The sequence below is a fragment of the Arvicanthis niloticus genome, chromosome 22 (genome assembly GCF_011762505.2).
Source record: "Arvicanthis niloticus isolate mArvNil1 chromosome 22, mArvNil1.pat.X, whole genome shotgun sequence".
Classification (NCBI taxonomy): Eukaryota; Metazoa; Chordata; class Mammalia; order Rodentia; family Muridae; genus Arvicanthis; species Arvicanthis niloticus.
In genome coordinates, this window is record NC_133429.1 from 4553591 (window position 1) to 4567480 (window position 13890).

At 41.5% G+C, this 13890-nt stretch overlaps 1 pseudogene; it reads left to right on the forward strand.

Moving 5' to 3' along the window:
- LOC143436473 (uncharacterized) overlaps positions 1-13890 on the forward strand; it is a 30307-nt pseudogene that overhangs the window by 5108 nt on the left and 11309 nt on the right.

Sequence of the window (13890 nt, forward strand, 5' to 3'; positions counted from 1 at the left end):
AGTAGTGCTGGTCAACCCTAGCATTAATGTATAAGTTTGAATATCAATAGCAACACACATTTTTTAAAAAAGAAGTCAGGGAAGCAGAGAGATGACTCAGCAATTAAGAACACTTTTTGCTCTTATAGGGGACCTAGATTTGGTTTCCAGCACCCACTTGGAGACTTACAACAACCCAAAGTTCCAGTTCCAGGGAATAAACACCCTCTTCTAATCAATATGGGCACCAGGCATGCACGAGGTGCACATGAATACATGCAGGCAAAACACTCATACACATAAAATATAACAAATAAATCTAAAAATAATAACAAAAGAACCCCTGCTATCCGTGCAGGTCTCTAGCCACAGAGCTTACAGCTTGGAGAGAGGAGGGCCTCTGTGGCTTGCTGGTTTCCCAACCTAACTGAAAAAAAAAAATGTGAGCTCCAAGTTCAAGAAGAAAACCTGTAACAAGGGAATAAAGTATGAAGTGGTATATTTGATGTCCTCCTCTTCCCTCCATGGCTCTTTTGTACACACACACACACACACACACACACACACACACACACACTATGAAGTGGTATATTTGATGTCCTCCTCTTCCCTCCATGGCTCTTTTGTACACACACACACAGGCACGCACACACGCACGCACGCACATGCACACGCACACACAGGGCAGGGGAGCAAGGACTCTCCTGGTCTCATATTGAGAGAATGAGATTGAATGTCTTGTCTTCACTTGACCCAGTTTTGGCATGAAGTAGGCAAACAATTTGCAGTGGGAAACAGACGCCTGAGGTCAGTGATTTCACACTGAAGCCCATTTTGAGCCTGTGAAGAGTTTGGGCAATGTCGTTCCCTGGGTGCTCCCAGGACAGTTGTCCTTCCCTGAGTGTGGCCTCTGGCTGTTCAGAACTGCTACAGGAATGTTGACCAGCCAGAGAAGCTGCATAGCACTGGAAAGAATGAGAGTAGTGTGCAGGTATACTTAGAGATGCTGTCATTTCTGTGGCTGCAGCTCTGTTTGCTGTGGCGCTGTTTTCTGGACAGTTCTCATTTGGCACCTGACCTCGTTAAGGTTACTACTACTATGATGAAAAAACATTATCTAATGTAAATTGGGGATAAAGGGTTTGTTGGGCATACATTTCCCTCTATATCTGGCTTTAAATGCAATGTATAGTAAAGCCTTTATATCTGGCTTTCAGTGACATGTATTGTAAAGCCTTTGTGTCTGGCTTTAACTGAAATGTTTTAACAAAGCTTGTGCTATGTTTGGGTTAATCAGTAGAAGCTGAGAAATTGTTTTGAGACTGTTTGAACCTTGAAGAAATGCTGTCTCTCTAGAGAATCTGTACTTGGTGCTATGGAGAGCTTGCAGCTGACCAACCTTGATCCTAAGGCACTCCTGGCAAACCTGAAGTTCTTACTTTTGATTATGACTAGCTATGGTCAAAAGGGACTGAGATTTCTGTGGGACATCTGCTCTCTTGGGCAGCGAGAGCAGGATAACTTTGGCATCTGGAACCTTTCCTAACCCCAATTAACCTTGTATAATGTTTGAATAAAGTAACTAGAGTAAGGTAGCTATGTGTCAGTCTTTTCCAAGAAGCCTGAACCACTCCACTCCTTTGGAAAATGGAGGCTTAGCATCCTGGTGAGCTTCTCTCTGTACTGCAGCACCTGTGACCAACATCAGTCAATACTTAGCTAAATTTCTAACTCTCAGAGTTTTAAGATTGTTTTGGTATATGATTTTGAGAATTTATCTGGGTAATATAACTACAAATAATAATATTTGATGCTTGTCTCAATTTCTGCAGATAGAGTACCAAAACACGTAAAAGAAGTATTTTGTGTATTGTATACCTCTTCCAGACACACACACACAAAAGAGCATATCCTAATGAGGTTATTGAGGATACCATCTTTAAATGTTTTTAACTGGAGCTGAATAGATGACTCAGCTGTTAAAAGCATCTTTTAAAAGATCTGGGTTTGGTTCCTAGCACCACCCATGGTGGCTTACAACTGCTTGTAAGTCCAGTTCCAGGGCACCAGATTCCCACTGGCTGCACCAGACATTTACACACATGTGGTACACAAAAATGCATGCAAGCACACATCCACATACATTTAAAAAATTAAACCTTTTCAAGTTTATTACATTTTAATTGACTTGAGGAGGAGGGGCTTAAGAATGACATGTGTAAAGATCAGAGGTCAACCTTGGGAGTCAGTTCTCCTATCACCATGTGGGTCCCAGGAGTTGAACTTAGGTTGTTAGCCTTCATAGCAATTGTCTTTATTTGCCAAGCCATTTTTCTGGCCCAGGACATCATTCATCTGTACTATGAGATAGGGGTGTCCGTGTTTAGATATAGGAAAGCATCTTTGGACTGCAGTGTAATAGTGTAATGGGACCAATCCCCAATTATTTGGGGACTGTTAAATCTGGGTTGTGTTAGAATTGAGTTGTGAAATACCTAGTTTGTGTCTGAAAAATGAGCTGGTGTTCTGCAAATACCACACAGCTAATGTCAAAGGTAACATCACAAAAAGACACCACAGGTTAAAGCATTTCAATTGGTTATGATGTAGGTTTGTCCACTATTGAGCCTGCAGAAGAGGGAGCTTTGCATACTGGAAGGAAAGGAAGTTAGGGTACTTGTGTTAGCTTACAGGCAGTTCCACTAGCTCCTCCCAGGGACCTAGCAACTGCTTACATCATCACCTGAGATTACCACCACCACCACCACCACCACCACCACCACCACCACCACCACCACACTGCTCCTCTACCCTCATGGCTCTGCTTCCATCTGTTTGCCTGTCTCCATGTCCACTCATCTGCCTCAACCTTTTCCCAGGTCCTCACTCCTCTCTCCTTCTCCCAGTTAACCCCCTTTATACAAAATCTGTGACATTATATTTCACAACAATATGGAGGTCCCAGAATGAAATCTTCTCTGGTTTCCCTCACTTCTTTCCAGGGATAAAGGCATCCTGGGCTGTGTATGAACAGTGAAAGAGGCTTAAGCTTAGAAATATATTTGATGTGAGTGTGGCTTTTCTTGGGGAGTGTGAGTAAACCAGACAATTCTAAGACTTAAACGTTATGCCTAGAGTCAAAAACTAAAGAGGTTTCTGGCTTATAAGTTATTGGATATGGTATCTGTAGTAAAGTCTGTAGTATCTGCAACAAAAGGTTAACTTTAAACTTGTAGCTTGAAGTTGGTAATTACAAGTCTGTGCTTAAATAATTTTGAGGAAATCATGAGGCACAGTTCCATTCTGGGATGTAAACAATGCATGGCTGATCACCATGTTTGCTAGGATTGGGGAAGATGGAAGCCATAAAGCTTCACCACCATCTTGACTAAAGGCATGAGCTTGACATAGCATGAGCTGACCAAGGGAACAGGTCTCCAAAGATGCTTTTAAATTAGGATATTGTTAGGGGCAGCCCTGCTTATACACTGTAGGCCTAAAAATCAGCCATAGGCCTGACATACATGCCTGCTAACACAAAGTCTTGGGTCTCTGTGGACAAACACTGAAACAGATGGCTATAAACTATTGTAAACAAACAGCTTTGGTGGAAAATTGCCAGCTTGAGTAGTCATAGACCTTGTAGATAGGTAGCCTTGGTGGATAGTACCAACTTAGATAAGGACCAGTGAATCATAGGTGGAGTCATAGTGATCTGTTCCCTGAACCTTCATCCAGCTGACACTCTGTTCTAGAAGATATCTGTACTCCCTCTGAACACTTACAGTCCTGCGTCATCCCCTTCCCCACATCCTGCCTTTTTGTGTATATAACCCCTATGTGAAAAAAGTAAAAATTACGATTTTTTGATCAGACTATAGACAAATCGTTATTCTTTGCATCTGCCTGTTCCCCCCGCCCCTTTCAGGTGACCTCCCTGGACCCTTGTTTAATGCCCTGCTGGATGGGACAGGATATGATTTTTGTATGTTTCCTGTCCTATCTTAAAAACCAGGTTTCCAACCTCTACCCATCATCACTTGTAGCAGGTGGGGAGAGCTGACCCCAGGGTCATGAAAGAGGGAGAGCTGTCTCTGCTGCTCACCAGCTGTAGCATTCAGGAGAATGGGTCCTGTGCCTCACCTGGGCAGCACAGTAGAGCTGACTTGGTGGCCAAGGTGCAGGAGAGCCAACCCCAAGGGCATGAGAGTAGGAGAGCTGACCCTACCCTTCGCTGCATTGGCTGAACTAGCCACAGCACTGTTAGAGAGCTTGCCTTGGTGATGCTGGTGAAGGAGAGCTGGAAAGGTGAAGGACACCAACTGAGCTACCTCCTGGGCCTACATTCAGGGTTTTGAGTTGGCCTACTCCAATATCTCTCCCATTTATGATCTGTTGGAGTTTATGAAAGAGTCGGTCCTGCAGATCCAAAGCTGCTGGATCTCCATGACACAGGGCAACAACAGGGTATCTGAGAGGAATCCCAGTGAGGATCTGGGACTGTTGATAATATAGCAGAACTCAGAGGCCTTGAACAGACCAATGACTCATTGCAACGAACATTTGTAGGTAAAAATGTGTGGACAGAGAAATACACTGTGTAACATACTGCAGTTTCTTTCTTTCTTTCTTTCTTTCTTTCTTTCTTTTTCTTTTCTTTTCTTTTTTTTTTTTTTTTTTTTTTTTTTTTTTTTGTTTTTTGTTTTTTGTTTTTCAAGACAGGGTTTCTCTGTGTAGCCCTGGCTGTCCTGGAACTCAGGCTGTAGACCAGGCTGGCCTCGAACTCAGAAATCCGCCTGCCTCTGCCTCCCAAGTGCTGAGATTAAAGGCGTACGCTACCACCGCCCGGCCATACTACAGTTTCTATACCATGATGATGATTATTTTATTTTACTTTATTCCATTTTATCTTATTTTGGGTGGGGAAGGTTGCAAGTGTGGAAGGCTGATACGAAGGGTAGAGAGATGAGTGGAACTTGGATGCATGATGTAAAATTCACAAAGAATCAATAAAAATGTTGTTTTTTTTAAACAACATTTCTCTAATTATTTAATTGTCCTTTCACATTGTCCAGTGAATACTGTCGTATTTTCCATCAGCATAGTGAATCGTGAGTCTTATTTAGTATTTCATTAATGTGGGCTATAATATCCAGGAAGAGCTTCTAAGTGTGGTCTCAGTTATATAGGATGTGTTTGGTTTCCAAACAACATGTGGAAGTCAGTGTTAATTATCATCTACAAGAGCAGTCTCTTACTTATTCTCCAGAATGGAGTTTGGAATCCGAGCAAGTGAGCTCCCTGTAAACAGCACTTGAGAAATAACCAAGGACTCAAAGAGGCATAGCAGTTCAGCAACTAGTATGTTGTTGGTGTAAATGGGAAAATGAAGCCATTTAATAATGTCTTAAAATCTATTATGTATTCATTAAGATGAGTCTTGTAGGGATGGAGGTTGCAAGATCCAGAGGAGAACTCTTTGGAGACCTCTCTCTCTTTCCACCTGTATGTGGGTTTGCTCACAACTGTTTATTTCTACAATATCACAGAATTCAGACTGGCTAGAATTTCTGTGTATGTAGCAGTATGGGAGGTCTTCGGGCTATTCCATTCTTTTGTAAAACATGAAAAAACTCAACAGTGAAGAATAATTCTGAATATAAAACAAAGGTCTCATGACCTTTCTAGCAAAAATTAGAACATATATTACTATTAAAAGTTTCTGGAAACACCTCAGGTTGACTTTGAATTTAATTAACAGATGTAAAAGAATATACTGTGGGCAGAAACCCCAACTAGAAGAGATGCACAAAAGCCTTCCATTGACACACAGTGTAAATATACATTGGATGAAGACCCTGAGAATGTTGAAAATAGAAGTTTCCAGTTGAAATGAATTATGAAATGCTTCACCAAGTGAATCCTATAAATGGAAATAATATGAAAAACAAAGTCATTTGTGTAAAATTTTGCAGAAACTAAAGACCAGAAGGAAATGATCTAAAGTTTGTCAGCGGCCTCTTATGCTTACACATTACAAACCCTGAACAGAAAAATACAGTCACTCTACACAAAGTTGTTCTGCTGGTGTCTTAAGTGAAGATCCCATTTGGCAGACTGGGAACTCAAACAAGTGGAGTCAAAATTCTATCCAAGTCATGTGGGCCCCTTTAGGAGTCAGTGACGTTTGAGGATGTCACTGAGAAGTTCATCCTAGAGGAGTGGGCTCTCTGCCTAATCCCTTCCAGAAGAACCTCTACAAAGATGTGATGCAGGAAACCTCCAGGAACCTGGCCTCTATAGGTAAATATGTCATCATTCCTTTAATTAGTAAGGAGACATTTAGGTAATCCCATATGTGAGATGGGATTACAAATTTTGCTAAAATACATTGATAACTTACTGTAATGTGATAATTTATAATTCCTTTTCTGAGTCTGATTTTAGGAAACAAACTGGAGTACTAAAACATTGAAAATCCCCAGAGAAGCCAGGCGTGGTGGCTCATGCTATGGCCAAGGTGCAGGACAGCCAATCCAAGGACAGGAGACTAGGAGTGACCTCACCTCTGTTTGCCTGCTGTACTGAATAAACTAAGCACTTAGGAGCAAAGGCTGTCCTATTTCTATGGGTTTGAGGCTAGCCTGGTCAACATAGTGAGTTCCAGGACAGCCAGGACTATGTAGTAAGATCTTGTCTCAAAAAAAAAAAAAAAAAAAAACAAAAAAAAAAAAAAACAAAAAAACCCAAAAACAAACAAAAAAAAAAAAAAAAAAAAAAAAAAAACAAAACCAACAAGAACAATTTTAAAAAGAAAAAGAAAGAAAAGAAAATCCCCAGAGAAAACTAAGGTAATTTGTATTCAGAGAGATAACCATGTGCCGTGTTCCTTAAATTGGATATTTTACGGAGGAGTAAAAGATAAAAATATATACAGCTTAAAACTCAGTTAAACCTCAGGAAATTTTCTCTAAAACTGCAAGCATGGTCAGCTTCTGCAACCTCATTTTGTTTCAAACAGGGTGTCTCTCTGTAGCCCTGTATGTTCTAGAACTCACTCTGTAGACCAGGCTGGCTTTGAACTCGGAGATCTGCCTGCCTCTGCCTCCCAAGTGCTGGAATAAACAGCATGTTTCATCACCACCAGGCAGCATTGGCAGTCTTAAAATATTCCAAATATTCTGGTAGTGGAAACAAGTCATCATGATGACAAAAAGATGATACTTTATTCATCTTTTATATATACCAATTTTGTTCCATAAACAATATTATTAAAATTGAAATAGTGACTTATATAGAACCTCTGCATATAAGGTATATAGTAAATAAAAATGAGATTTCTTTATAGACTATGACTATTAAATATTAAGATATTTCTTTGTGGATGTAAAAGTAGTCCAAAATTCAAATTACTTTGACCATTAATATTGCCTACAAAACTGTGCACAGAATTGGGTACTGGCCGGGCGGTGGTGGCGCACGCCTTTAATCCCAGCACTTGGGAGGCAGAGGCAGGAGGATTTCTGAGTTCGAGGCCAGCCTGGTCTACAGAGTGAGTTCCAGGACAGCCAGGGCTACACAGAGAAACCCTGTCTCGAAAAACCAAACAAACAAACAAACAAACAAACAAAAGAATTGGGTACTGAAATGTATATTTAAACGTGACATAGACATGTCTGCTGCATAGCACAGTCAATCATCAATATTACTCTTTTGCTTGAGTTGTGCTCAAATCAAGTTGCAGAACATTCAATGCAAATGTGTTTAAAAATTCTTACAGAGAGAAGAACCACCATATTTTTTTATTGGTGAATCATTAATAAACAAGATCTTGGTAGGTGTTTTTGCCTTCTTGTGGCAGTCAGCTAATGAAAAAATTCTGGGACTGTAAAGCTTGTACAAGTCTTCAACTCCACTACGGAGGGTATTGTGAGCTAAGACATTTATCTGGAAGTACATAAATGTAAAAGTAATGGGTGAACAAAACTAGCCATTGGCTATTTATTTCTAGGTGTGTGCCTTAAACCTAACCCAGAACACAAAGAATATGAAGACCAGGAATACAGAAAGAAATTGTATAAGAAAAGGGAGTTGGAATCACCTCCAGCTCTCCATGATTTGTTCAGAACTATGAAGGTATTCACACTGTACAGAGATTATATAAGATAAGAACTGTGATGAAAACAATTGCGGTCAAAATTGTAAAAGTATTGCACTGACAAAACCACCAGCAATGTAAGCAAAGTATGGGAAAGCTTGCAGGTCTTCAGGTACTTTCCAAGTCACAAATACCATCACTGCACAATGTAAGCTGTGTGGGAAAGGGTTTGCTTTTCCCACCTCCCCACAAGTACATGCAAGAGTCAATACTGAGGAGAAGCCCCACATGTGTAAACAGTGTGGAAAACACTGGTTATTCTGTTTCATAGCACAGAAAAGAGCCCTCACTGTTAGGGGGGTCTAAGTGTGTAATCGCTGTAGTAAAACTGTTCATTGTTCCAGTTCTCAGAGTCACAGAAGAGTTCACACTGGAGAGAAACCCTATGGATGCAAGAAATGAGGGGGAGGCTTTAGGTTTGCTAGCTGCCTTAACACACATGAACACCCCTCTGTAAGAACACCATATGGAGATGGTGTAAAAAAGCCACTTTACTGTGAATCACTCACAAAATTACAAATCAATTCACAGTGGTGTGATTCCCAATGTTTGTAAGTAATGTTGCAAACCCTTTTGTTGGCTTAGTAGCTTTCACAGAAGTAAATAAAATCACATTGGAGACAACTGGATTTGTGCTAGCCATGTGGGAAAATGACCTGTAGGTTTGGTCGTTCAAAAAACATGAATGAAGAGAAGCCTTTGTTTTTAAATACAGAAGTGATTTATCTACAAAATATCACCCCAAGTACATGAAAGAAATCACACTAGAGAAAAGGCACTGTGACCGTATGTGGTTCGGTAAAGGTTTCTGTACTTTCAGCTCGTGTGGAAGATGTGAGAAAGCACAACACGGAGGGAAGCCTTACATGGGTATACAATGTAGAAAAACCTTCCCTTCTTTCCTGTTTCCCTCTTTCCACTGAATACATGGAGATGGTCACACTTCAGAGAATCCCCTCAAATATAGATGATCTTGGAAAGCCTTCCTATCAGTCAGCACTCATCCTTTCACAGACATGAAAGAACACACTATAGTGTAAACTTAAATACAGAAAATTTGAAGTCATCCTTATCACTCTGATAACACTTAAAGCATGCACATGGTGGGGGCTAGGGAGAGAACTCAGCGGTTAAGAGCACTTATAGCTCTTGTAGAGGACCTGAGTTCACTTTCTAGAATCCATGTAGTGGCTCACAACTTCACTCCCAGGAAGTCTGATGCCCTCTTCTGACCTTTGCAGGACCAGGCATATATATATGGTGGATATACATTTATACAGACAGAACTGAATAAAATAAATATTTTAAAATCACTTTTAAAAAGAACCTTCATAGGGAGAACTATCAGTGGAAAACACAGGAACACCTCTTGGTTCAGTCAGCAGATAATGGACAAACATGGTATGAAGTTCTGATTTAATTGGAAGGGATGTTCAGACTTACAAGCACACACCAGATGAAAACTGTGCTGTTGAAAACACTGAAAAACCAGAGAAGTTTTATATAGGGAAAGTCCTTTGAAAATTCTTCATGCTTAATCTAATGAATGTCAGTAGTATGAAGAACTAGACAGAGATTAATTTTTGGTAGGATGTCTCAGAAAATGCATAATTCAAATGCAATATTACTGATATTTTGTGTTTATTCAAAATTCTTGTGTTCTGTAAAGATGATTCAGTGGTGAGCACTTGCCAACCATCCAGAGGCCTGAATTCTTTTTCTGGCCCATATCAGTCAGTTCACATCTGCTTGTGACTCTAGTGTTAGGAGAGTCAATGTCCCTCCCCGACACATGAGACATACATTTATACATACACATAAGAATAGCTGTTCAAACAGATCTCAAGTGTTTGGTTTTGTTTTTGTTTCTCAGAAAGATTTTTTTCATAAATTCCAGGTTGACCTGGAATGGTCAATATTCCTTCTATAACTCTTGAACGTTTAGTGAAAAGTGTCTGCCTCCACATCCACTCCCAATAGCTCATTTTTTGTTTGTTTGTTTGTTTAGCTTTGTTTTGTTTGTTTAAGACAGGGCTTCTCTGTGTATCCCTGGTTGTCCTGTAACTAGCTCTGTAGATCAGGCTGGCCTCAAACTCAGAGATCTGCTTGCCTCTGCCTCCTGGGTGCTGGAATTATAGGCGTGTGCCACCACCAACCAAGTCTTAGCACAGCTTCTCCTCATTTTTACCTCTAATTTTACTCTACAAAGTATGCATCAAGCAGAGGCCGTGAGGCAGAATAACAGTTTAAAGCTGCAAAATGACCACCTGTAGGCTTACAGTTTTCAAAACCTACTTTAATAAAGGTTCTTAAATACTTTAACCTCTCTTCTAGCCCACCACCCATCAAAGGTAACAGAAAAGAAAGGTTAATAAGGCAAAGGAGGTTGTGGACCTGTTTAGAAATAGTTCTTTGGGGAAATTACAATCTTTGTTGTCAGGATAGCAGCAGTTGAGTTCAGCTTACATGCATCAGCAGCGGGAGCTACCCAGTGAAGACCAGCAAAGACTAGCAAGACAAACTAATGCCACACAGCGCCATCCACTGTCTGCTGGGTTATATTTATACCCACCTCTCTAGCTCCTCCAACTATCCACGGCTAATAGCTCCACAGAAAAGGATGGGGTCTGGAGTTCGTAACCCCATATACACTAGGAATCTTGATGACTTGATCTTCTTGTTCTGGTCTGGTGCAGGTAATCAATACTGCTGAGAGCTGACGATAGCTGTAGCCATGCCATGTCCAGAAGCTGTGGACAGCATTTCACAGCAGTCCTCCCTCCTTCAGCCTTTAATCCTTTTTCTGTTTCTTCCTCAATGTTCCCTGAGCCTTAGTGTTGGAAATGTTAGTATAGATGTCCTATTTGGAAGTGAACACTCAGTTACAGCATTTCAACCAGTCACACAACTCTCCATTGACTGTTCACAACTAAAAGAAGCTTCTCTGACCAGAGCTGAGAGCAGCCCAGGCCTTTTGGCCCCTGGAGCTCAGAGGTTGTTGTTCTGTTTTCTTCAGACAATGATTCACTGAGCCTTGGCTGGCCCAGAACTTGCTATAGAGACCAGCAAGTTGTCCTTTGACCTCCACGTGGTTACCATGCTACACCATGGCCCTCTCAAATGCAATACCACCAATCCCACTGAGCAGACACAGACTTCACCACCTACTCTGACAACCAGCCAGGTGCACTCATTCAGGTGTGGTCCTAGAATTTTGTGTGGCTTGCGTAGAAAACCCAGGGAAGTTTCTCCCTGTGAAGATGGATTCCAAAAGCATTCGTAGTTTCCACCAGAAACACTGTGTTGGCTAGTTCCTTCCTTGAATGTCTGAGTGACTGATCTTCCCCAAATTGAGCTTAAGCCACAGTAGTAATTTCTAAATTGGATGTCTTAACTTCTCTTGCGTTTTTCTTCAAGGTGTATGAAGGTGAAAGGGCCACGACCAAGGACAACAACCTGCTTGGAAAATTTGAGCTCACAGGCATACCTCCAGCACCCCGTGGGGTTCCTCAGATTGAGGTTATTTTAGACATTGATGCCAATGGCATCCTCAGTGTTTCTGCTGCAGACAAGAGCACAGGAAAGGAGAACAAGATCACCATCACCAATGATAAGGACCGCTTGAGTAAGGAGATATTGAGCATATGGTTCAAGAAGCTGAGAAGTACAAAGCTGAGGATGAGAAGCAGAGGGACAAGGTTTCCTCCAAGAATTCGCTGGAGTCCTATGACTTCAGCATGAAAGCTACTGTTGAAGATGAGAAACTTCAAGGCAAGATCAATGATGAGGACACACAGAAGATTCTTGACAAGAGCAATGACATCATCAGCTGGCTGGATAAGAACGAGGCTGCAGAGAAGGAAGAGTTTCAGCAGAAAGAACTGGAGAAAGTCTGCAAGCCTATCATTACCAAGCTTGCTTGGCAAGTACCAGAGTGCTGGTGGCATGCCGGGAGGAATGCCTGGTGGCTTCCCTGGTGGGGGAGCTCCTCCATCTGGTGGTGCTTCCTCAGGCCCCACCATTGAAGAGGCGGATTAAGTCAGTCCAAGTAGAGGGTGTAGCATTGTTCCGCAGGGACCCAAAACAAGTAACATGGGATAATAAAACTATTTAATTGACACAAAGGAAAAGAAAAAGAAAGTTCTCACACGCAGGGCTCAAGGGAAGCACTGAGATGGATAGACACTGAGGGACAGGAAGTTTATTAGGAGAGGGACTAACACTATGGCAGACAGATAACGGTGTGATTGGAATTCTGAGGAGTGCCTGGCTGAAGGCCTAATAAAACACATTAAAATACAATACTTAATATTTAATCAGTGAGAGGGACAAAAGACATCCAGACAGTGTAAGCTTCTGGAAGAGCTAATATAACAGGAGGGCAGCATGGCTGAAAGCCAATCCAGTTAGTTCAACCCTGTGTTTTAAGTGCCACTAGCATTTTTACCGAGAGACTGGCATTGGGATGTGCCTACATGCTGTGGGCAGTAAACTGTCTCATCTTCTGAATCAGTCATTAATAAGACTTCTCCCTCACAGTGTAGGATTTCAGCTTTCCTGTAGTTCTCACACAGAACCCCTATGAGTTCTGTTTTATATTTGCACCTCCAAGTTCACATTATGTTAATAATTGATTCTTTTAAAAGATTTTTTTTTTTTGCCCATTGTTAGTCATTTAACTTGACAGGCCTTGGGATACATTTTCTTCATTACTTTTATGTATGTGGGTGCATGCATGCTTGCATGCGTGCTGATTATGTCCGTGTGTGTGTGTGTGTGTGTGTGTGTGTGTGCTTGAATCACTGAGTAACTAACCTGTCCACCTAAAGCTGTGCTTATGAATGGAGGTGCTGTTGGAGCCCCTATTCCAAGGTCAGGCCTTTGCAGTGTAGGCAACAAATTTCAGACATCTCTGCCCGTGGGAGCAGCGGCAGCACTGCATCCTGAGGGGTGAGAAAAGGGTAAGAGAAGTGCCCAAGACACAGCTGCTATGATCGGTTCTTACAAGTCACACATGTGGAGTCCTGTCACATCCCCTGCATGACATGAAACAGTTAACTTTTTAAAATATAGGCAATAATTATACAAATCCAGATATATGATTTAAAAGACTATCTGTACTTTGCGGGGGGGGGAGCATGCTGCACTATCTTTGTCGGTTGGATCCCATCAGCTCTGGGTCCTCTCAGCTGTACATGTCTCCCTTTCTCCCTTTTTAGTTACCTTCGAATACACAAATGAACTCACACTGGAAAAAACACCTACGTATGTACAAAATGTGGAATGCCTTTCGGTTTTGTAACCGTTTTCAAAAGCATAAAGTAGTTCGCAGTGGTGTGAATCCCTATGCAAGCAAATGAGTCTCGAGGATTGAATTCAGGTTTTAAAAAGGCCTCAAGAAACCTTTTTCTTCCTTCTTTATTTTCTGTATTCTGAAATAGCCTCTCACCTTGCTAGCTTCAAAGTCAGAACAGTCTGCACCCACATCCCAATGCTGAGATTAATGGCATACGCCAGTGCATCCGGCAACCTTCCTCCCCTTCTAAACCACAGGGTAGATATCCTTTCTAAAGAGAGCACCATCACCCATTTCAAGCAAGGTATTGGTAGTATCAGCTTCTAAAGGGATAGGAGGAAGAATTGTTAGCAAAATCAAGCACAACCTTAAAAGACTGTCGTAGCTGGCAGTGGTGGTTCAGGCCTTTAATCCCAGCACTTCGGAGGCAGAGGCAGGCAGAGGGCAGTCTGGTCAT